Source organism: Centroberyx gerrardi, chromosome 20, assembly GCF_048128805.1.
Source record: "Centroberyx gerrardi isolate f3 chromosome 20, fCenGer3.hap1.cur.20231027, whole genome shotgun sequence".
Taxonomy (NCBI): domain Eukaryota; kingdom Metazoa; phylum Chordata; class Actinopteri; order Beryciformes; family Berycidae; genus Centroberyx; species Centroberyx gerrardi.
The window spans coordinates 21,204,144-21,228,326 of record NC_136016.1 but is presented as its reverse complement, the minus strand read 5'-3'; the positions used below and the strand labels follow the sequence as shown (position 1 = coordinate 21,228,326).

At 41.7% G+C, this 24,183-nt stretch overlaps 1 long non-coding RNA gene across 1 annotated transcript in view; it reads right to left on the bottom strand.

The window, feature by feature from the left end:
* The window catches only part of LOC144542973 (uncharacterized), a 59,071-nt gene that overhangs the window by 10,779 nt on the left and 24,109 nt on the right, over positions 1 to 24,183 (bottom strand). The window lies entirely within an intron of this gene.

Genomic DNA, 24,183 nt, shown 5'->3' with positions numbered 1-24,183 from the left:
TTATATATTGACACGACAGAGGGCAAACGAGGCCACAGAGCAATTGAGGATTAAAGGCTGTCAACATTCATTTATTGGTTTGATTTGGTGCAATAATTTAAGATATGATAAGATATATAGTACAAGTAAAAAAAAAAAGTATTTCCACCTTTCACAGGCAGGCGAACCGGCACAAAATGCAGCGCAATTGTATCTATACACATTAAAAAACAGAAAATCTTTATTTATAATATATTATTTCCCTGTCCCGGTTGAAACCAATGAATGACTGCTGACAGCCTTTTATCCTCTAGCTGCTCTGTAGCCTGGTTTGTTGTCTGTCTTGTCAGTTCTGTGACTGTAAATTAATATATAAAGAATAATATATAAACCACTTTATTGTGCCAAGAGTTGAATAACCTGACTGAAGCCACTGACCGAAATCGAAAAATGTGACGGGAGTGACCAATTAAAATATTTAAAATACACACACATTCTGGTTGACTGGTTTTTCCACTAGGCAGGCAAACTGCCTCAGGCCCCAGCAGCCAGAGGGACCCAGAGAAGACAAGAAAAGTACAAATATAAACATGTTTTTCATCAGTTTAACAGAAAGTGACATATTGAAAAACCCCTATTTTTGTTAGAATAAAGTTATTTTAATCTTGAGTCATGGCCACCCTCCCTACTCAGTCTAGTGGTAGAGAGCTAATCTACTTTTTAAGCTCCCCAAGTGGTGCAGAAAAACAAAAAAAAGAGGCAAATTGAAGTTCATCAAAGACTCAACTGTTGCTAGTGTTTCTGCTAAAAATATTCCCACTGCCTCCAAGCTCAGCCCCAGTGTGATGAATACACTGAATGTATAGATAGGATGGATTGGAAAAGAGTGCATGTTGGGATTCGGGGGCCCCATGCTTGCACTTGCCTCAGGCCCCCCAAATCACGACTCCGCCCCTGGAAGAAAAACGCCTCAAACAAACTGAAGTCTGGGTGTCGTTGCTGTAAACGCTGCCGGGGGACGCAGGCGGCAGCGGACACACCGGTCCAAACGCTCCCAACACTTCACACCTCTTACTGTTTCTGCTCTGTTGTCGACCGCAAGCTGGACTAAGCAGGAATCGGTTGCACTTTTGCTCGATAAAGTACGGTTGCACTTTTGCACTTGTTATGAAAAGAGGAATATTGGCAAATCATATGTTCTATTTAATGTTTGTTGACTTGGTGCTGATGAGGTTTTCAAAGTGGTGTTTACCACTTGGATCGTCTGTACGTGATTTTGTTTGCTAAAGTGTCTGGCTTTCACTTTTCACAATGTATAAATGCTTTATAAATAAACCAATGAATGCAGCTTCACAAAGTGGTCAGTAGATGTCAGCATTGATGTAATTTCTCCTCGGGTTTACTGTCCTTTATCTGCTTATAAAATCAGTTTATTGTCGGAAATGAATGACAGTTGAAAACACCCCGAGGAAGCTGACGTTTTAAATTCAATACCTCTGATCTCACAACCTCTGAAAACAGACAAAATGCCTGCTGTCGACCGTCTGGCATGGGACAGAAATGACAGAATGGTGAACTGACACAAAACAATGATTTTGTTTTACTGTATATATTTTTCTCCAGGCTATTCCACTTGATTAATTATGAGAAGAAGCCCAGGGACTGCAGATTATTTGTCATAAGTGGCATTTAACTAAAGATAATGTGCTAATATATTATGATGTTATTGTATAAAATATATATTTTTTCCACATTCTTTAAATGAGCTCTTTTAAATCATGTCTATATATCTCCGTATGACCTCTTTATATGCTGGGTTTTCCTGTATTTCCTGCTATGCACTGATAATGAAGATATTATACTGTCTTCCCAAAGCATGTAATGACTCCTTGACATGAGGTCAGTTTGGAAAAAGCCTTACTGTGTCGAGCTCAGGCTGTATTATGTAGCTGCTTTATTCTTTTTATGGTCTGTAAAACACTGTAATGATATTTATTCTGATTTATTCAAAGATGTGACAAACATTATGTATAACAATAAAAAACAAAAGTGCTGACCCGAGGCCGTCTTTTCCTTCACGATTCAGTTAGCTAGATTGATCTGGCCCGCCGACGCCAACGCACCAGGCTTTATCGCTTTCTTAATTACGTTTAATCACATTACGTTGGCTGCCGTCGCTCCTCTGCACTTTAATCCATCCGCTCATATACAAACTGTTAGCGTAATGCTGTGTATTTATGGAAGCAAGTGCTGTTTGAGATCGTCTCACTCTACAGCGGTGAGAGGTTTTATTGTGCTGCATCACGTCATTTATAATTGAACAATGTCTCCCGGCCATTTTAATTGCAGTTGGAAACGGTGGATTTAGATTGAGATGTCTACACCAACGAGGGGTTTGTTTGTGTGTGTGTGTGTGTGAGAGAGAGAGAAAGAGAGGGAAATAACAACAATAGAAAGGCCAAGCCACCATCAATAGATTGTTATTTTGTGTTTTATCAGTTTTCAAAATGATCCACTTTCTGTACAAATCACACCAGGAAACAGTATTAGTGTGATTGGAGTTTGCGCTCATTTCCTGCATTCCCTTACTGTTTTACTTCACTGTGGATCATTTTCCAGTGCTTTGCTCACGTTAGGAGATATTTACTATTTTTCTCTCATCTTAGTTGTTTTTCAAAGTGAATATTTTGACAAAAACACTGTCTAAATATTACAAGTTACTCCCAGTAAAGAGGAGGGATCCAAATTTCAGTTGGTAATGGTGTAAAATCAAGCTTTGTTTTCTGTTTCATTTAATAGCTGGCAGAAGCGTCTTGCTTTGGTTTGTCTGTTGGCTTGACTGGGTTGTGATTGACAGGAGGCGGGGCCTAACGTAACTGCAGAGAACATTAGCTATTGGTTGAAAGTTTTAATTTGGAGAGGAAAACGCGGAAATGAGAGAAGCGAGAAGTGGAAGTAAGACGCCCCCCTGCTGCCTCGTCTCGGCTCTCGCAGTGTTCCTGAATGTGACGCATTAATATGAAACAGTGACTGGAACTTATTTCAAAATGTAAAAGTTTATAGTGTTCTAATGCAACTATTCAAAAAGCCATCGTTGGCCCCTCGTTCACAGTGATGGATTACCTTTACTGACTGAATTAGAAGTCTCCAGTTGTTTTCTATGCCGTTTGGGATTGACTGGGAGTGAATGAGCCAGAGAGATTTGGCAAAACTGATTCAAAATATCTGTCACAACTAACATTAAAGGGATGGAAACTAAAAATGGACCAAAAACTCAAACCACACTGGAATTGTCCTTTAACTCCTAAAAAGGCCGTTCCAGTTAAGAGACTCAGAGATGAAGGACTTGACAGAATCAAAAGATGCTTTCTACCAGCTCACCGTCTCCTGTGTATCGCTCCAGAGATTAGTCTGGTCCTGAGAGGTGGACCAGACAAAGTCAGAATTCATTTACAGCAGCATGTTCAAACACTTTTTATCAGCTCCGGTTACATTCTGAACACACTCCGGTCCGGTTTGGGGTTTGGATAATGATTTCAGGAGCTTTGTGGGTTCAGCTGAGGACCAACAGGGTCACACACACAGTGACTCACCATACAGACCAGAGAGACAACAAGCAACAGTTATTACCTAATATCTGCTCTCTCTTTGATCTTGATTTCTTTAGAAGTCTGGGAAAAGCCAGAGCCAACTAACTTTTTTTTTTTGGTTATTGTTTTTAGTAATCAGATGCTGAACTCCAAACCCAAATCTGTCTAAAGCCTGACATCTGCTGGTAAAGAGCACGCTACTGAAATTGCCATCTGCTATTGGCTGATCTTTGGTTCCAGGTGATGTCACCACCTGTTGTACTCTATAGACGGTGACATCACCTGGCACCAAAGACCAGCCAATAGCATTCTTTTTTTAAATATTGTTTCCCTCAACCCTATTTTTTATGTACTTTCTTCTTGTTCTTGTTTTTTCTTTATTTATTATTATGGGTTTTTTTGTACTTGCATGTTAAATTTTATATATGCTCTGTCCTCTGTACCTTCTAAGTCAACGAATTTACTTTGATGTTTTTGATTTAAAAAAAAAAAAAAAAAAAAATCTTCAGTCCGCTGCATTTGTTTTCCTCGGTCTAGTCGACTGAAGAGGAAGGGGGTTTCCTTTGGCGACCAGAGGTGCAGCACAGGAATGCTGTGGGAGTTGAGATCCTCGCCTTTAAATTGCACTTCTTTCTGTGAATTCCCGCTGAGGCTCAGGAGGACGTTGCCTGGCACCTGGGAGGAGGAGAGCGAGGGACGAGGGAGCTGAGGCTGAACACGATTTCACAGGCCAAGAAAACCACAGAGAGAGGGAGAGACTGTGAAATTATACTGTAAAACAACCAGAACCGACGGCTGACTCTGGAGCCAATATTGTCTGTGGGTCCAAGTACTAAGAGACAAATTATATATAGGTCCAAAATCACCAAACTTATCCTTTAAGTAATAAAATACCAGCAAAGTAACAGTACTTCTACCTGAGTAGGACATTCTAGTACTCTCTCCACCAGTGAGAAACACCATATTTTCTCTCTGCCTTTGTATGTGCTTGTGTACGCGCGCACACACACACACACACACACACACACGCCAGGTACAAGAATAGTGTGTATAATAAAAAGTGTCTAAGTGCCTTGGTCTTTGTGTGTGCTTGTCCCAGTGCAGCAAAGCAGGCTGATGATGCCATTAGGCAGCAGACAGCGGGTCACAGCGGACCGGCGGAGAGTCTCATCATCGCCGCCATTGTCATCAGCGCCGGCCGGCCCGAACCTCCGAGGTGAGCAGATAGCACCGAGAAATTGAGTCTTTATTACTGTTTGACCTTTGCTGTTGGAGGGGAGACACCGTTATGAGAGAGAGAACAGAGAGAGAGAGAGTTACACACTGGCTTCATATGTGTCCCATAAGCAGACCTGAGACCGATGTGTCACATATTGCACTTTTATTAAAAAATGTTATATGGGCCGGTCAGTTGTTTCACCTCTGATAGGATGGCTGTGATGCAGTTTGCTTGAATTGTTGTTTTTTTTGTATAATTGATCAATACTGCACTGGTTGTCTATGGAAAGCCTTTAATCTGAATTGATTCTAAGGTGATATTTTGATCAGATTCAGCACAAGTATGCGTGGATGTTTTTGTTTTTTTATTATTCTGGGCATCAGTGGAGAGTTTTGTGTCGCCAATCTAAATCCCTGATTAAGAGACAATCTAAATGCTGATTAAGAGGCTTTTCCACCCTGATAACAGTAAATGTCCTTGAATGTTCTCAGCCACAAGCAAAAATAAATGTAATCCTTCTTTTCCCCTATTTTTTTTTTTATCTTTCTGTAATGTGATAGTGGTAAAAGACTGGAGGTTCACAGACAGCATGTTTTCGTCCCATTACTCCAAAAGATATGAATGGATTTGCATGAGACTTTGTGGAAAGTTTGGTCACGGGGCGAGGAAGAACTGAGCAACTTTTCACACCGATTGGCCACAAGGGGGCGTGGCAGTGGGCGTGGCTTCTCATAAAAAGGCACATAACTTCTGAATGGATTCACCTCATTCAACGCCATCAACCTTTGTGGCCAATCAGCAGACAGAAGAAGAGGCAAACCCTCCATTAGTGGACCTATCAAACAACATGGAGGCACTGGAGAGCTCATAACTGTCCTGCTAATTTTTCCAAAACTTGGTCCAGTGGTAGAAGGGCAGCTCTAATGGAAACTGAACAGATATAGAGCTGAGTGAGTCTTCACAATTGCATAACGTTGGCGGAGGTATGAGCTCTACTGAGGGACATCTAGTTCAAAATGTCTCCACTCAACAGTTGTCTTTAATGCGTTAGGTAATCACTGACGTCTTCCACCACTTACCTTGAAACGGACGCAATCAGAAAATCGGTGTTGAGTGGAACTGTTCATCTGAGGAAAATGACTACAATGACTACAAAGTGGAGCCGGGGGCGGAGCTTACAGAGCGTATTACAGCTCCACTTTGTGATTGTGACTGATAAAACAGGTGTATTTTTAGGTGTATTTTTTACATTAAAATCTTCTCTTGGAGTTTCCTTGGATACCAGCTACCAATATATGATCTTTGGCTGAGCTGCTTTTTAATTCTACAGAAAATTGGTGTAAAGCAGTTTCACAGACTGTTAAATATTAAACATTGTAAGGGTTAATCCAGTCACCATATAGTACTTTTGGTTTGAAAATGGATGACGCACAACACTGCTGCCAATTTCTCTGCACACTCCTCAGTCAGTGTGTGTGTGTGTGTGTGTGTGTGTGTGTGTGATTCCATGAACAACCCTCCATCTCGATGGCCTTGATACGTCTATCTGACACAGGCCGTGTCAGCAGCCATCACTCAGGGACTTCAGGGGTCCACGGGGGAAAACTCAATCTTATTTAACAAGAACATCGATTTGCTCGCGGCCTCATTTATCCCCCGATAAGAATCAGACGAAAAACAGACAAATAGAGGAAGAGAAAAGAGGGAAGGATAGAAAACAAGCTCGTCGTAAAATGTCACCTGTAGCTGAAGATGTCGCGTCCTGAAGGGGGGGAAACATGATCATTTCTCGTGGGGCGGACAGCTAAATCGATGCTTACTCACTCTCACAACATGACTGGCACCCAAGGGAGGCCCGGGGCGTTTCAAGAGGGAGGGGGGGGGACTGATAGGGTGGGTGGGGGGGGACTGATAGGGTGCAGCCGGGGGAGCGAGAGAGCTGGGGGAGCAAGAGAGCCGTTCGAGCTCCTCAGGCAGTTCCCCCCGCGGCTTTCTCTCTGGATCTCCTGACACCATGATGGAGAAAAATGGCCTCGTCTCTCTCTTTCCTCCCCCCTCCCCCCCTCCTCGCTGAGAGAGAACGCATTTAGCAGCGGATGAGGGCCGCTGCGATCATAATAAGGCACCTGGCAAGCGCCGCAACAGCAGATTTTCATCCAATTTGGCTGTAGCTGTCATCAGCTCCACATAATGGACAGTCGGTCCTGCTGCAGGAGGGGAGGAAGGTGTTTGCTGCAGGAGCCCAATCCGCCTCTCTCTCTCTCGCTCTCTCTCTCTCGCTCTCTCTCTCTCTCTCTCTCTCTCTCTCTGAGCGGAGGTGGAAAGGCCTCGTTTCGTTTTTACATTTGATGAGTTTCGTTCCAAAATGAGATATCCGTCATTTTAGAAAATGACACCAACTCTCCCATATGCACTGCTGGCATGAAAATTAAACACCTAATGGGTTTGTGTTGAAGTTAGAAGACATTTGCTTACAAAAAAGTTCATTTTTTGCTTGATGAATTTCAGGTAGCAAACTTGTTCCAAAATATAACGTTTAGGAATTAAACCCTTCATTTATTTTTGTTTGTTTTGTTTATTTGTGCAGTTTGGAAAAGAGAAAATATGAACAAATATATGCAACAGTATACAAAGGAAAGGTGGTATAAACAAAACGTAAGTAGTAAAACCCAGCCTACATACATAAATTCACATACATATGTCATACATATACAAACAACATCCACATACATGTGCACACACGTGTGAACACACACACACACGCACATGTACACACACACACACACACACACATACAATGCATAACCTACGCAAACAAAACAGAGTAGGAAATCGACAATCAAAAATACATCATTTAATATTACATAAAATAATACAGAAAGAATCAATAGTACTTTACATATCTAATATAAATAGGTCTATATACTGGATAACACTATAAGGAATGAAGGCATATAGGGAAAGGGAAAGCTTCATCGCAGCAGCAAAACGAATAAAATACAGCAGTGGAAAAATAGAATCTAAATATAGAGACAGAAAGTATGGAGCTACATAAATACACACAGCTGTCAATTCAACACACATTAAGTAGACTGTGTGTGTGGGAGAGAGTCTGGATTACGTGCACAACTGGACTTTCTTCCAATAAGAGTAAATTAGAGAAATAAGCGCCGAGGAGAGAGGCAGGAGGGATTGGTTAAATTAAATTAGCTGAAGAGAACGGATTAAAACAATCCAGTCAAGAGCAGATTAGAGCGAAGTAGAGAAGTGTGATGAGATTTAGTAGGGACAGACGGTATGAAATGATTAATTTTTACGATGTGGATTTTGCATTGTGAAGCCTCTGTCTAAATTTTGTGATGATTTTTTTTTTATCTGCTCTGAGGTGGCAGGAAGACGCAATCCCCACCGGAAGACTAATCATCATTATCATCATTAAAGATAAAATGATAGTGCTGAGGAATAAATGGATTGGAAATAATTCAGTTATAATTCGTCCGGGCCTCATAGAGTTTCTAAACCAATAAGAAATCCTTCATCAGTCAAAGCAGCCGCTCGTCCGTTAATCTCAACCATCTGCGGCACAGAAGATTTTCGATTCAATATCATCGGCGCTTCATCCTCGGCTTCACAAAGGAGACAGCGATGTAATCTGAATGCATAATGTGGGATTTTTTTTACGACTCAAGGGCACTTTGTCATGATTGCTATAGGCAGCTGCTGCTGTACAGGGCCGCAGCTGCGAATTGGAAAGTATGAATCACGTCAAAGCGCTCGCACATGTTAAACGTGGAAGAGGAAGACATACAAGTGGAGGAGGGATGAGATGAGACGCTTCGGCCCCGTGCACAGGAGCAGGAGAAGAAGAAGAAGAAGAAGAAGAAGAAGAAGAAGAAGAAAAGGCCGTCTAGTCAATGCTCATTGAGTGTGACTGGAAATTATTATTTTTTTCTGGGACATTGGATTTCCATTTAGTGTCTTGGAGAAGGAAAGAAAAAAAAAAGAATTTGATGTGATTAGTTTTCTGGCTCTTTTACATAAATGCAAAATATGCAGTCATGAGGGATGAAGGCTGGGTGGCTTGTTAAAAGTGGAAGAGGCTGACAAAGTTTTATTACTTACAGTGCAAATATACATACAGAAACTTTCTTAAAAATTCCATTTAAAGTTGTTGGGTGTATTTTGGAGTGGGGCGGTGTTTTACCTTCATTTCTCTTGTCTGTCTCGCTCTCTGTGATGTGGACAAGCAGACTATAGACACAGGATCTGCCTTCGCCTGCAGAGTCACAATGAAACGGCATTTTGAGAGCATCTTGCTTCCTTAATGTGATGTATTTCCTGTTCAAACAGGATGTTTGGGGGCGGGACATAACGCGGGGAGGCATCATTCAAACATGTAAACCAATGGGAGATCAGTTAGGGAGACAAAGGCAGTTTGATTTGATACTATCAAAATCTTTGATAGTTTGGATTGGTACATGATGATGTCACCACTGAAGATTTTCTGTTTTCCAGGAAATTAAAGTAATGAGATTTTAATATATAAATACAAGAAAATACATTTTTTGTCTTAATTTTTGGCATAAATTGTCAAATGGGTATGATAGAATGAGTCAAAGAGGCGAAAAACATTTTTATTTTTCATTTCAGTGACTTTAATGTATATTCACGTACAAACCAGAAACAACACAAAATCCAAACCTGAGAGCCTGATATCTGCAGAATGATTTAACATTATCCTTCATTTAACCAGGTTGTCCATTCAGATTGACTGTTTGTCAAGAGAGACCTGGCCAAAAGTGCAGCATCAAGACAAACGTAAAAGTTTATAAAATAATGTACAAAAGCAAAACATGATCCAAAATCGCATTAAAGCTTGGAGCAAAGTCAACATTCAGAAGGCAGAAGTCCAACAGCAGACAGGATGGATTATGAGACTGAAGGCATCTGAAACACAACAACACACAATCCAAATCCAAGGTCCTCACATCTGGGAACCTCAGTTTATATCAATAAACTGCCAACATGCCTCAGTAAAGATCGATTTTACCTTTTGGTCATGAATATATCTCTGTGTGGACAAGGCGTTCACAGACAGGATCGATGTCCTCAGGCCTTGGAGTCGATATTTAAAGAGAATGTGTCATCTTCAATACTTCCATGTATCAGATTTGGACCAGACACATTTTGCCTTACTTTCCAACACAACAGACGTTAACAACAACATATGCTTGCGCTGGAAAGTAGCACAAATGTGTGCTGTCACAATTTTAGACACCAAAAATGAGACATGGGTCTCAATACGCTGTCAGTTTGAGGACGCATAGCTTTCCTTTTCTTCAATGTCGTTTTCTTCTTTGATTACCAGCTTGTTCTTTACCCACAACATCTTTCCAACGGAGAGATGAGTAATTACAGTCTGAGTAATGTTTTAACAGTGTGCCGAGACATCATGCACATCCTCGAAAATGTCACCATGCAGTCAGGTATTGTAGAAGATGCAGAGTCAGCAGCGGGCCTGTGTAGATCAATAGGTAGAGAAAGGCGCTCACACTGCCAGAGTTAAGGGTTCAATTCTGTGCTGTGAGACTCTTTGTATATGTGACGGTTTATGTGGAAAACAGGTGCGTCTTGTTCACATCGGAGCGAGGCTGTGAGAGATCGCTGAACTACGAGCTCGGAGGGGAATCTGCAAACAAACCGGTAAATGTGAGTAGTTTTCACATGAACCGCACGAGCTATTTCTACATTTACCACATCCCTGATAAATGAACAAACTGACCGCTCCATGTATACATGTACCACGCTGTCGGTAAATATACAGATTGACTGGGAAATGTATACGCAGATTGCCTGGGGTCCAGCTCCCATGAATCTCAGTATCTCTTTAGCACTTTTTGAATTTGCATGGTGATTCATAGTGGTCTGGACACAAGCCTATCCATCAACCGTTATTTCAGACAGATACTATCCAACAAACCTGATTGGATGGTCGATGTAGGCGGGACAAACCTACTTATGACAAGCGTTACAGAGCGACAACAACGACCAAAATGGCAGCCGGCAAAGGAGCTGGATGATAGCGAGCTAGATTTAGCGATTTTGTCAGTCCTTAAAAAACGTAATAGCATCATTGAATCACACCAGGAACAACCAGTATGTTTAAGCCTGGTAAGTGAACGCCGCCATGATTGTTGTCGTTCTGAGGCGTTTCCCGATTACATTAATCTGCTTTGCTACTGTGATTGGTCAAAGATTTTGATAACCAATCGGTCGGGGTGAGAAATTACTTCAGTGAATCAGTGGTGGATCGGCTTGACCAGACTGCTATGAATCACCATGCAAATTCAAAAAGTGCTAAAGACTGAGATTCATGGGGGCTGGACACCAGACAAGTGGACTGACCGTTAAAACCGTAACATATACATGTATCAGGCGGGTGAGGAAGACCACCTCTGCTCGCTACAACACAACTGTCAGCTGGTTTATCGCTGTATTTATCCCTCTCGCCCAGCTCTCTGCCCTCACTGACCGCAGAAAGTCGAATCTGCCCTCTGGTTCAGTGTAGCGCTGCTGCCCTCCTGCCCTCCTCTCTGCCCAGACACCGGCCATCTGCCCATCCTACCACTGGCACGCATACCAAAGACCTCCAGAAGAAACAGACACCTGCTGACTCATTCGGCCCCCCTTTAGAAGCATTTATCTTGGGTACAGACACAGGCGGGCTGGGTCACTGGTTAGAGTCGGAGGGGAAAAAGAATAAAGGAGGGAGAGAAAAAGAGGCTGGAGAGAGAGGGAGATGGATGAGGGGGAGACTGGAGAAGAGATATGGGGGAGCAGGAAGAGTGATGGGGGTTTGCGGGTAATGGAAAATAATGACAGGAGATGGTTGAGGATGAGAAATCGGCGTCCCTGCTGGGCAGCGATGTAGAAAGCAGGGAGAGGAGGAGACAGCTGTGTCACAGATAAGAAAAAAAAACAAAAAAAACAAAAAATGGTGGAGCGGAAGCCCCTGGATGAGTCACCAGGAAGGCTGTCCTCAGCTATCTGTAATCAGTCTGCTGTGCAGTGTGTCTCTGACTGCCCAATTTCATAAAGGCAGTTGGCAATTTGAAGAGCAAAATGGAGAAAAAAATGTACTTCTGGTGTATGTCAAAGTACAAAAATCCAGGTCCAGACACAACTGAGAGTTGTATATATATGCTGTATATATGAAATGCCTTTATTTGGAGGGCAGAGAGAGATTAAAATAACAACAATATGTTTTGGCAATATGTATTCCTCAGGGTGCTGCAAAGACAAAGAACACAGACAATATAAGGGCGACAGCCATGTAGAGTTGGTGCCACCCTGAACAGGACGGGTCAATACTTTGTTAACTAGTGTCTAAAAGCTACAACCATCTCAAAAAGATCAATGAGTGATAAAGAACTATCAATGTCTTAAAGTCCCAGTGAAAACGCTTTTTGAGAGCATCTTGCTTCCGAAATTTGATGGATCTCCTGTTGAAACAGGACGCTGGCCCGTAATCGGCGATGCATAGGCGACCTGTCAATCATTAGGCAAACACAACCCAACACAACCCTGTGTTATATCCGTTATATCCTGTTAATGACATAACTGTTTTGAAAATTGCCATAAGGACACACATTAGAAGAAGTGAAATTAGCTACTGAGAACAGAAACTAATGTACTGACTTTATATTTTTAGCAGAAGTTGGGTTGTGGTCCCATTGACTTGCATGGAGTTGGGCAGTTTGGAGTGTTTTTGGAGCCGGACTCTAGCGGACGTTAGAGGAACTGCTGCTGTACTTCAGTATTGGCTTCAGAATTCACCTGTGGTTTAATAACACAGGGAGACATCATTCAAAAGTGTAAACCAATGGGATATCAGTTAGGAAGAGAAATTGTTAAATAGGTATATATTATGACATGGAAATGTAGCTAACATGGTGAAAACCTACTTTATCATTTCATTGTGCTTTTTGAAATATCTTCATCATTCAAATGTATAGACATTTTCACATAAGTTTCAACTCAATATAATACCTAAAAACTCATTTATGTCTTGTTCCAAACTAATTTCGACACATGCACATGCAATTCATTTAAGTTAAAATGTGTTAAAATTTGTTTGCAATAAGCCTTAAATGAGTTTTTATGTGTTATCTTTGCAGTTGGTAATTTGTTAGAAGCTTTATTTTGACTAAGTAGACAGGCTTGCTCAGCTCCACTGGTATAATTCGCTGAATTCATTGAATTTCCTGTGAGTTATGTGAAAGAGAGAGAGAGCAAGAAAAAACAAAGAGAGCGAGAGCAGGAAAGCAGAAAGACAGGCCTGTGATGTATTGCAAAATCAATAACACACTTAATAGGCTTTTATGGGGAGACTGATTCAAATGCTATACATTTCTGAAGGAGGCAGTCCTTCAGTGCTTCAGGGCAGATCTGTTGGCCTTACCTAACATACAGTGTAGAGAACAGAGAGCAGCTGTTATCAGGCTCTTCAGGTTATAATGTCAGTTAGTCTGTTTGAATGAGGGAGGTCCAGAGGTTCAAGAGGGGGGCGTACTATTGAAGCCAAGACTTAAAGGACTACACTGACTTGTTGGGAGTTTGTGTGCTTCCATTGGTCAACTTCCCCAATATCTGATTGGCACCAAAATCATCTCTGTCTCTGTTAGGGACTGTTCATTATTTATGAACATGAACATGATTTATGATATGGCTGGGGTGTGACTTTGTTTTTGTTTTTTTTATCTTGACCCTCCCCGGAGCTACAAATATTTTTCCTTGAGCCTCCCTGAGTGACTGGGGGAAAATGCATGACCCTCCCCAGTGAGCATTTTTCCGTTGAAAAGACGTTTAAAAATGACTATGGTCACCGGTGAAAAGACGTTCAAAACAGGTTTAAAAGTTAAAGTTTTTTCACCGACTGTTTGAAGACGTTGATTGAACGTTCACATTTAGACCATATTTCACCGGGATATTACACCGGTGAAATATGGTCTGAATGTGAACGTTCAACGTTCAAAGACAGGAAAAATAAAGGGAGAGAGAGAGATGGGGGGCGACATGCAACAAAAGTCCACTACCGGATTCAAACCACAGACATTGCAGTCATGAGGTATGCGTTTTAACCAGTAGGCTACGGGAACGCACTGTATTTTGCATTAAATATTTTAGTATATACACCACTTAACTATGCCAGTATCAGTTGTAGTCGAAGCTGTACCACCTAAGTACAACCATTTAAAGTTGTATGTCCCTCCCTTAAAGCCAAAATAAAAAACATAAGTCCCTCCCCAGTGCTTAAAAAATTATTTGATGTGCCTCCCCTGTTTTGCACCCCCCCCTCATAAATAATGAACAGTCCCTTAGATATCTGTCTGGTGTACATGCTAACGCTTTACCTTACAGTATGTTAAGTAGTTGTAGGTGACTAGCATTGACCTAAAAGTGAGACAATGAGAACTTGAAGCAGCTTTTTAAGGCTGGATAGTTAGTTAAGTTTACCCATCTAACCCTACCAGACTTGTTTAGGGGATTGGTAAATAGACATACAATACCACAAAAAAGAATTAACTGTTTAGAACCATTTTCAACAGCTGAAGATCTCTCTTCCCATTAGACTTTTTCTACTGTTGATTCATAATGGACTTCACTGATGATGAAGATTGAGATTTTGTTTTCAGAAGTTATGAATCTTCAGGCAATAGAGTAATAACCTCTATTGTTTACTAAAAGGTTTATCTTCATACTTTGGATAATGCTAATCAGCTACGATCACTTAACATAGGCTACTGTATGCTAAAGCGTTAGCATGCTGACCAGACAGAGCAATCTGAAAGACACAAGCTCAAACGCCCAAACTGAGTTTAAATTAAAACGTTTTTTCCATCCCTACTAGCTGTGTGCAGGTAAGAAATCAAAGTCCAGCTAGAGTGACAACTAATAATTAATTTCAAAACATGAGCTGACATTAAAAGCAGCTAACATTGAGGTGAGGAGATAGCAGCGAGCGGCAGATGATTGACAGCATGGGGCTACACCCTCCGGTTTCAGACTTTGCCTCATTTGTCTGATGCTTGTGGCTCAAAAAAAAAAAACGCAATTAGCAGAGCAATGACGCTGTTAATATTGCTGAGAGTCATATTAGCAACTCACATGTCCTCACATGATTACTTTTGCCCACATTTCCCATAAACCTAGCTGCCACTTTTTCTGCCTCAAGCCAGCGTAACAACTTAATAATATTTGGCGATCAAAACTTGTTCTTTCCAGTCAGCCTCTAATCGGATGCCTCATAATTCACAGGAAATTAACTGGATGGAAACCAAGCTAATGGCTGTCAGAGGATGGAGGCAGAGACAAAAACTGACAACAGACGGTGTTTTAGGAGCGAAAACGCTGCCAGCCTGCATCTATTTCTTTGTACATCTCCATTGAGAGGTCAGGGAGAGTGTAAACTCTGCCTGAGGCTGATTCTGCTCAGGCTTGTTGTGATCGAACAAGAAATTCTGTTTTCCAACTGGACAGGTGAACACAAACATGAAGGAGAGGCAGGGAAACCTGTCAGCCTTCACCTGCAACACTGACTGCTGCCATTTAAAAGAGAGACAAAGATATTCTGGTGTACAGCAGAGTGATGATTCTTATCACATCCACACACACACACACACACGCATAATGATGACAACACCAAATCCCATAGCAGACTTTATACCTTTCATAATACATTACTTTGAGCAGGAGGAAGCGTTTGGATATTTGCAGCTATTTCCTTTCTCTATCCTATCTATCCTTCTCTCTCTCTCTCTCTCCCTCTCTCTCTCTCTCTCTCTCACACACACACACACACACACACACACACTATATTGAATTATTCATGACATCTGGAAAGTAAGGCAGGAAAAAAATTCTGTGAATGAGAGAAAACATGCGGCCCATTTGTCCGTCAGCTGGCCTGATATATGACTCACCAATCACTGTCACTAGCAGATGGATATGGAAGCTCCTTCTCTTTCTCTCTCTCTCTGCAACACACACACACACACACACACACAGGATACAGGCACCCAGTGTGTTTTTTTCTGTCTCTCTAGGAGACATCTATTCCCAAAGCCAATACTTCACACAGACAAAATAAGCAAGGTAATAGCGAGAAATTGAGGCCATGATGACCAGCAAATCACACCAAGGATTGTGTCTCTGTGTGTGTGTGTGTGTGTGTGTGTGTGTGTGTGCGTGCGTGCGTGCATGCGTGCGTGCCACTCCTCACTTGTTTGACGAGCTGGTTTAGGGTCAGGACTCGGGTTTAAGGTTAGAATTAGGATTTTGATTAGGTTAGGGTAAAGGTTAAGGTTAAGATTAAGGTTAAGATTAAGGTTAGTTTAGGTAATGGGACTGACAACACAGTTTGTATTGTGTGATGCAGTGGCATAGGTTTTATCAATAGAGGGGAAAAAAAGAATGTAAATACATCCAAGAGGTAAGGTATATATCATTTTATAATGTATTTAGTAATAGCCATAAGATAATTTAACTGTATAACAGTATGTATATAGGATTAGAATTTGGGTTTGAGGTTAAGATTAGAATTAGGATTAGGTTTAGGTTAGGGTAAAGGTTAAAGGATAATTCTGGTTATTTTCAACCTGGGCCTTATTTTCCTAGTTTTTGCCATGATGACGATTGATTGTGTTCAAAATGTTATCACTAGAGCTTTACATACCTCCAGTTTGAACAGTTGAACCCAAAAAGTGATTAAAACACGTCCTTTCAACACAATAACACTCACACTGCAGTCACACGTCTTTAAATAAATAACTGTGATCAAACCATCATCACCACATTTCAGTTCTTGATACTTTTTTCCTTGTTCACTTTTCTGCTGCGTTCAGGTCACATCAGGATTTTGTTGCTTTGGCTTGAAAGTGTTCTTTGTGTGTTTTACTTCCAAAAATCCTTTGTATTCATGAATTTAAAGTCAACCATAAACAAACTACAGCAGATATTTCTCACTTTTCATGAGTGCAGTTGATTGCATTAGTGTGAAAATAACTGATAATTGTGATTTTTATTACCTTGGACCACCGACATCAGTGGATTCCCTGCAATGTTTACTGCTTGACACACTTCCACTATTCGTGACGCCAGGTGGGAGATAACAGAACCAGCAAAAAATGTTGACGAAATTTTGAATGCAATCAATTGTCATGATGGCAACAAGGAAAATAAGGCCCAGGTTGAAAATAACCGGGATTTCCCTTAAGTTTAGGCATATAGTGAAGAGGGTTAACTTCTACCCAAACACATGTTTTGCAGCTAAGCTTTGTTCAAACCCACAGTTTGAGTTTTATTTTAAATTCTAGTCAAGATCCCAAGGTTTCCAAAGATACCAAATATATCAGGCTGAATTACAGGGAAATGTGTCCATTTGATGTAATGGTGCAGCCATAAGAAAATAGCGCCTTGGGTTTAAATATTTCATTCAATAAAAGCAGCTAAAGCTTCAATGAAGCGTTGGAAGGAGCAGATACAGAATATGGATGTGACATTGTCGTACAGTATGGGAAAAAAAAATCGAACTTTGAAGCTACTTAAGAGTAAATTTAAGGGGAAACTCAGGGTGCGAGGGGTTAAGGTTAGAGTTAGGGGATAGAGAATGAGTCTTCACAAGTATAGCAATACAAACGTGTGTGTGTGTGTGTGTCATGACTGCCTCCATGCATGTGTGTGCTCAGTGGAAGTGGGTCGTACCACTTATGGATGAAACATGAGGCAGGTAGAGAGAGAGAGAAAGAGAGAGAGAGAGAAAGAGAGAGAGAGAGGGGAGGAGATGATGGAGAGAGGAGAGGTTGCCTGAAGAGCCGCTGCGCCTCGCTGCAGCCACATCCATCTTACTGACGGGAGGTGTGATTAACATGGCCACCTGCTCTCTACCTCTCTCTACCTCTCTCTGTCTCTCTCTCTTTCTCTCTCCCTCTGTCTCTCTCTCTCTCCTCTTGTATGCCTCATGTATCAAACCCCAGACAGCAGCGTCCCAGATAATACCTGGAACACAACAGCAGACAGACTATGAACAATTACCGTAACAATTTTTTTTTCCTATTTGAGTAAACATAGAAACTTAGAAATGAGATCGACCTATAATGTGAAATGCCACCTGCTGAACCTTTCTCAACGTTTATGTTTGCATAACATTTCACAAATTTAACTAACACACTCATTCAGAGTGACTTACATTGTTGTATTGTTGATATATTTATCTCTGAATCAACTGGGTCTAATTGTGTAAGTTGTAGCCAACAACTAGTTTTAACAGTAGCAGTTTCACCTAGCTAAAGTCACCAAGCTAATGCTAGCATCAGCTATAGCAGACACAGCTAGCATAAACAATTTAACTATTACAAAACCCTGCTAAAGATATGAAGCATAACATTAGCCTATCACTAAAATTAAAAATAAAGGCTGTTAATGCTATGAAAAGATCAGTGTATTTAATTTTGTTTGTCCAAAGACTAGTTTCCATCTGCTTTGCTGTTTTCTGGGTAGGTCTGTTGTATTTGTTGTGTTTGTTGTAACGTTGTATTTATCTTGCTATAATGATATATTTATCTCCAAATCAATCAGGTCTAATAGTGTAATTGGTGGAGTAGCAGTTTTAACCAGCTAAACACACCTAGCATCAGCTAGCAGACACAACTCAATTCAACTGTCAAAGAAGCCCCATCTGCTGTTTTCTGGGTACAGGTCTTCCCGCCAGTGTTGCCAACTCTTATTCAAGGAAAGCAGCTATTGGCAGCTCAAAAAGATATGAGAAGTTGCTAGATGACATCATATGCTAATTTGAATGAATATACTTGCTACAGGCCCCCGCTCTCAGCAGGGGGAGGGGCTACACTGTGTATGGGAAGCGCTGTAGCCTACTAACCTGACGCGCCAGATGGTTTGTTACACAGAACCATCTGGGAAGTCATCCTTGGAAACTGTTTGGAAAAGGGCAGGCACTTTCAAAAAATACTTGGCAGGTGATTGGATGAACCATCTGTCTATCACCGGCTAACTTCAACCAATCAGATCAGATTGCCGAAGCCAGTCGGGAGAAGAGCGAAAACATCTTTTCCATCCAAAGATGTTTGCTCTTCTTTCAATGAAGAAATACTCTCCAGTTCAGAAATAACTGATGTTATAGCAGCATCTACGCTAGCCTCTTTAGGAGCCGCCATTGTTGTGAACGAACAGTCGCTTCTCGCTGTCATCACACCTAAACCACGCCCGTAGCTGCCCTCATAGGACGCTGATTGGTCCGAACCACTGTGGTTGGGCCACAAACGCATAACTTGAAGCCTGGCAAGATGGATTCTCGCGTGATCGTGATCTCGCGAATCCAGCTGCCTCGCAAGGTAAGTAGCCTACATCAACCGTACTGATTTGTTGCTGAATGCTTTTAGTCAACACATTAACATTTTCCCCCATGGTCTGAAAAAGAAGCTAGTCTTGTCACTACTCACTTTTCATAAATAAAGCTGCGTTGGCAACAGTGCTATGACGTAAATAAAATATGTCCGCCATGCGAATAAAGCGAATAGAGAGGTTTCTTCTTACTTTGATCAAGACAAGAGCATGTTCATTCTAAGGAGGTTTCATATTAACATGCAAGTAAAGTAGGAAGCTGTGACAGAGGGGAAAGTGGTTCAGGCGGGGGGTCGGGGGGGACTGCGTGAAGCAAAGCCTCATTTTGAAAGCGATGCCTCAAGAGAGGTGTGGTGAATTAATATGCATGTAAGTGCTTCATTACTTGACTGTGTAGGCGTACTGAGGCGTAACATGATACCAGCGATACAGGATAGCACTTGAATGAACACTTTCTCTCTCGATGGAGTGGATATGTGTAGAGTAAGAGTGTGTGTGTGTGTGTGTGTGTGTGTGTGTGTGAGAGTGAAATGTGAAATGTGAGTGGGTTGTCTACCATTGCATATTCACCAGAGCTGCAAGCTACTCATAACCACGCACTTTTGCTTTGGATGTGGAGAAACACACACACAACATATTATGAGTGATTGCTTTTCATTACGCATGGCTTCAGTTTCTCTAACTTGTGTTTTTTCTGCACCAGGTAACATCTCTATTAAGTTTAAGGATTACAGAGTACAACAGAGACTCTATTTAGTTCCTATTGCTGCTGCACAAATCCCCGTTCTCAGCTCGCAACATCAACTGACTCTTGACCAGGAAACAAATATCTAACCCACTCCACATCCAAAACCTACTAGTATCACACTCCCACTCAGAGGAAATGAGCTTCCTAACAGCTCTGGGTTAAAGCGGCACTCATATTCTATGAAATATCCAATCTATCTCAAGAACTGTGAATTTTCAATGAGCTCGCGGCTCGTCGTCAGGAAGCAGCAGGCTGAGCGCGCTCTGTACGGGGAAATCTCACAGCTGATCAGTTCAGTTCCCACTATGTCAGGTCAACTAGGAGAACTTTGTTACTTTGCCTAAAAAAATATGGGACAAACTTTGCCTTGCTTGATGATGATTTACCAATTAGCTTCCATTCTTTAGGCAAGGCAAACTTTACTTATATAGCATATTTCACTCAAGGCAAATTCAATGTGCTTCATAAAAAACATTTGTCTAGTAAAATGACATTTAAAGGTCCCATATGGTTTAAAACAGGATTTCCCTTGCCTCTGTGATGATAAAGGAGTTGGATGGTCTATCTAAACATGGTGAAAGTATCAAAACGCACGGTCGCCAACTAAATCCACACAATCCATATTAGAAAAGCGAGCCTCTAAACGAGCCGTTTGGACTTCCGTAACTTTGTGGCGTCACAAAGGTTCGCTCATTATCATTTCTGTAAGAAATAATAGACTAACAAAGTGTTTTTTTCAAAGCGGTTGAGCGGTTGTCATTGTTTATTACCGGAGAGTTTTCCCTACCTGTAGCCGCTGGGCCGCGGTGTCTCACGTTTCACTCTTGAAACGGTTAGCCAATCGGAACAGAGGGGTCGTTAATATTAATGAGCCTTAAAGACACAGCGACAGAAACAGCCTGTTCTTGGTAAGGCTCAGAGAGATGCTGGAAAATTGGATTGAGAGTGTTTTTGGTACATGACACCACACACACAGCTTTGAATGGACCTCAAGACAGAAAATAAAACACTGGAAAGTGTAGAATATGGGACCTTTAAAAAAGAAATAGGCCAATAATGGTTAATTTTTTGTTAATGATTTACAAATAAGCAATTCTGGGGAGAAGTTAACTACATGTAGATCAAAAACTAGTGTAAATACATTTTGCAGCAGTTTAACTTGATTCAAAACTCAGTTATTTTCAGCAGTACAGCCATGATAAACATCTACGCACTCAAAACTATCCGTTAAAATGGCTTCCTGTCCAAGAGTGAGGGTGAACCTGGGAGTGAATAAAAGGTGATTCATTCAAGCCAATCCCCTCCCACACCCCATCCATACCACTTTAAAAATGTGAATCCTGCCTTACAGCGTGCGTGAGAGGGGCTTGAAGTGTCACGAAGAGCAGAGGGAGTAGGTGGGAGGGGGACAGGTGAGAGAGAGGGGGATGCTGGGAAGCCACTTATCAGCCGTAGAAGGCTACAGAAGGCTGTGCGTACACCGGGCAGTGTGAATGTGGAGCTGCTGAAAAAGGGCATGTGTGCTCAGAAAAACCCTTCACTGGATAAATAAAGGTTAAAATATTCAACTCGGCGCTGCACCTGTGTGGAAGGGCTGCGCTCTAATCTAACAGACTCATAGGAGCCAGCTTGTGTAGAGATGCATAGGTGTGTGTGTCATACAACTCAGCTGAAAAAAGGTGTTTCTCTCAACTTAATTCCCAACCATTCACCAAGCAACAAATCCTTAGCACACCAAGCATGTCTGGAGAGGTTTATTCAAACGCTGGAGTGTTTACTCCTTTAATATGGTTCATTTTTGGCAGAAACGAACCTGAAAATATGGGTCTCTGTTCTCTTCCAAGCGAACTTTGGTGTGGTTCACTGAGACTGACAACAGAATCGAAGCAAGGCATTATGGGTATAAGGAGACGGATGTTGACATCTGATAGCCAGCAGTTCCTCATGCTCGGAAAGCCGAGCAGAACAAGATGAAGTCTGGACTGATGCTCATATTCAGCTATTTCTTCATGTGTTCTTAACTGGTTTGAACACCAGAGAAGAAGAACGCAGACAATCATGTTTAGATAAAGTTACATGGACTGGAACCAGGTTAAACTCTTTTGTTTACAAGCCCTGGTTTGCTTGTAATTGGGCAGCGTGAAGCTAAACGAACCAAACAAATGCAATAATATCAACTGTTGGAACTGTAGATTTGATTCAACTTCACCAGAAAAAACTCGGCCTCTCTGTGACTTCTACGTATCAAAAGTGGATTTCGACTTCCCACCGATTGTGTTCACGAACGGAGGAACCATATGGCGACCGGAGGGAGCGGGGCCGAGGCTGTAATGACTGTTGATGTTAATTCACACCTTGCTCTCAGCGGCGGTGGGCGGACCGCTGCAGCAGCTGAAGGAGGCAGGAGGAGCGGCGGGGGAGCCGTTCCCTCCACTTCACACCGGGGACGGAGCGGCGTGAGGAGGAGAGGTGGGAGGGGGAGAGGAGCAGGTGGGCAGGAGGCTGACATCCTTCCTGCTCCAGAAAGAAGACAGGAGGTTTGTTCTTCTTGGCGTTTTTTTTTTTCTTTTTCCTTTCCCTTTGAAATTGAAGATCTCATTACACAAGGGTGCGCTCGCTCGCACAGCACCCTCCTCCACACACACACACACACACACACGATGGAGCCCACACAAACTCTGTCAGATTAATAATCATGTAGCAACTGCAGTATATTTGCTGGCAGTGGTGGAAAAAGTACTCAAATCGAAGTATTAGCAGTAAAATGAACTTAAGTATCAAAAGTAAAAGTACTCGCTATGGGAGGGGGGAGGGGAAAAAAAGGAAAATGTGTATATGTGTTTGCTATGTATTGAATATATAATTAATAAAGAAATGTTTCAAAAAACTCATTCTGAAGAACGGTCCATTTCAGAGTGTTATTGATGCATTAACTTGTAAGAAGTATTTTAATGTTGTCGGTCTAACTGCTCCATATACTGTTGGGGAGTTTAAACTCTAGCAATGCAACATATTTTATGAGCTTATCGTGTGTTTTGCATGTAAAACCTTATTCTGCAAACTAACTAGTAACTCCAGCCGTCAGATAAATGTAGAGGAGTAAAAAATACAATATTTCCCTCTGACATGTAGTGGAGGAAAAGTAGAAAGTCTCACACAATGGGAATACTCAAGTACTCAAAATGTAGTACAGTACTTGAATAAATGTACTTTCCAGTGGTAGTAGCTAGTTCAGTGTGCTGTGTGTTATCCATTGGTTTCAATTGTCCACCCACACTTTTTGTCTTCCTCTCCGTCTCTCTGTCCAGATCAATGTATGTAAGGGTCAAATGAGATTTTGCATGCATGAGGCGAAACTCATTGATATTTTTGATTTGGCTCCAGATCGATGTGTCGTGGCTATTGATTTCTGCCTTCTTTATTTCTTGTGAGCCTGGCGGTCACACGGCTCCACTCACTTTTGGTTTATTGTGTGTATCCGCAGGTCAGGTCCTGGTGCCCTTTCACAGCGTTTTAGTAGCAGAGACTGAAAATGAATAAAGCTATAGCCAGACATGTGAGCAAGACAACTGAAGATGGAACACATAAGCTCTTGGGAGACACTTGAGATGATTAAAAAACCTTCTAGAAGTAGTACATACTATGCAACAAATCAGCTTAAAATGCACACACACACACTAGACTCAAACATATACGACCACAAGACACACACACATACAAGGACACACATAAAGTCACACACAGACATGGATACACACCCACACACACACTCATACGCCCCCTCACCAATGAGTGAGTCATGCAATATGCAGCAGTATAAAGGAGAGACTGATCTGGTTTTAAAGGTAGATCAATATCAACTCTAATGCTGTTTCCTCCTCTCTATCTCTCTTTCTGTCTCCTGTGACATTTTCCCCAAACAATCCAGGAAAACACATCCAGCCCTCCCACACTCCCACACAGTGTGAGAGGGGATCCGCAGCGCAGGTTGCAATTAAAGCAATAATCTGTGACATTTTTCATATAAATAAGTGTCCGTTTTGAGGAGGATGATACAAATCCGCTGAACATATAGACAAATGGAAGATGACTGTAATAACCGGGTCTTTGTGAGAGAAACAAAGCTGTGAACATCTGTTTGGGAGCTGAGCGTCTCGAAGTGCCGTCTCCTCTCTGATTAAGACTGACCTCTCTAAGTATGATACAGACTGACTGAGATGTTTTGCAAA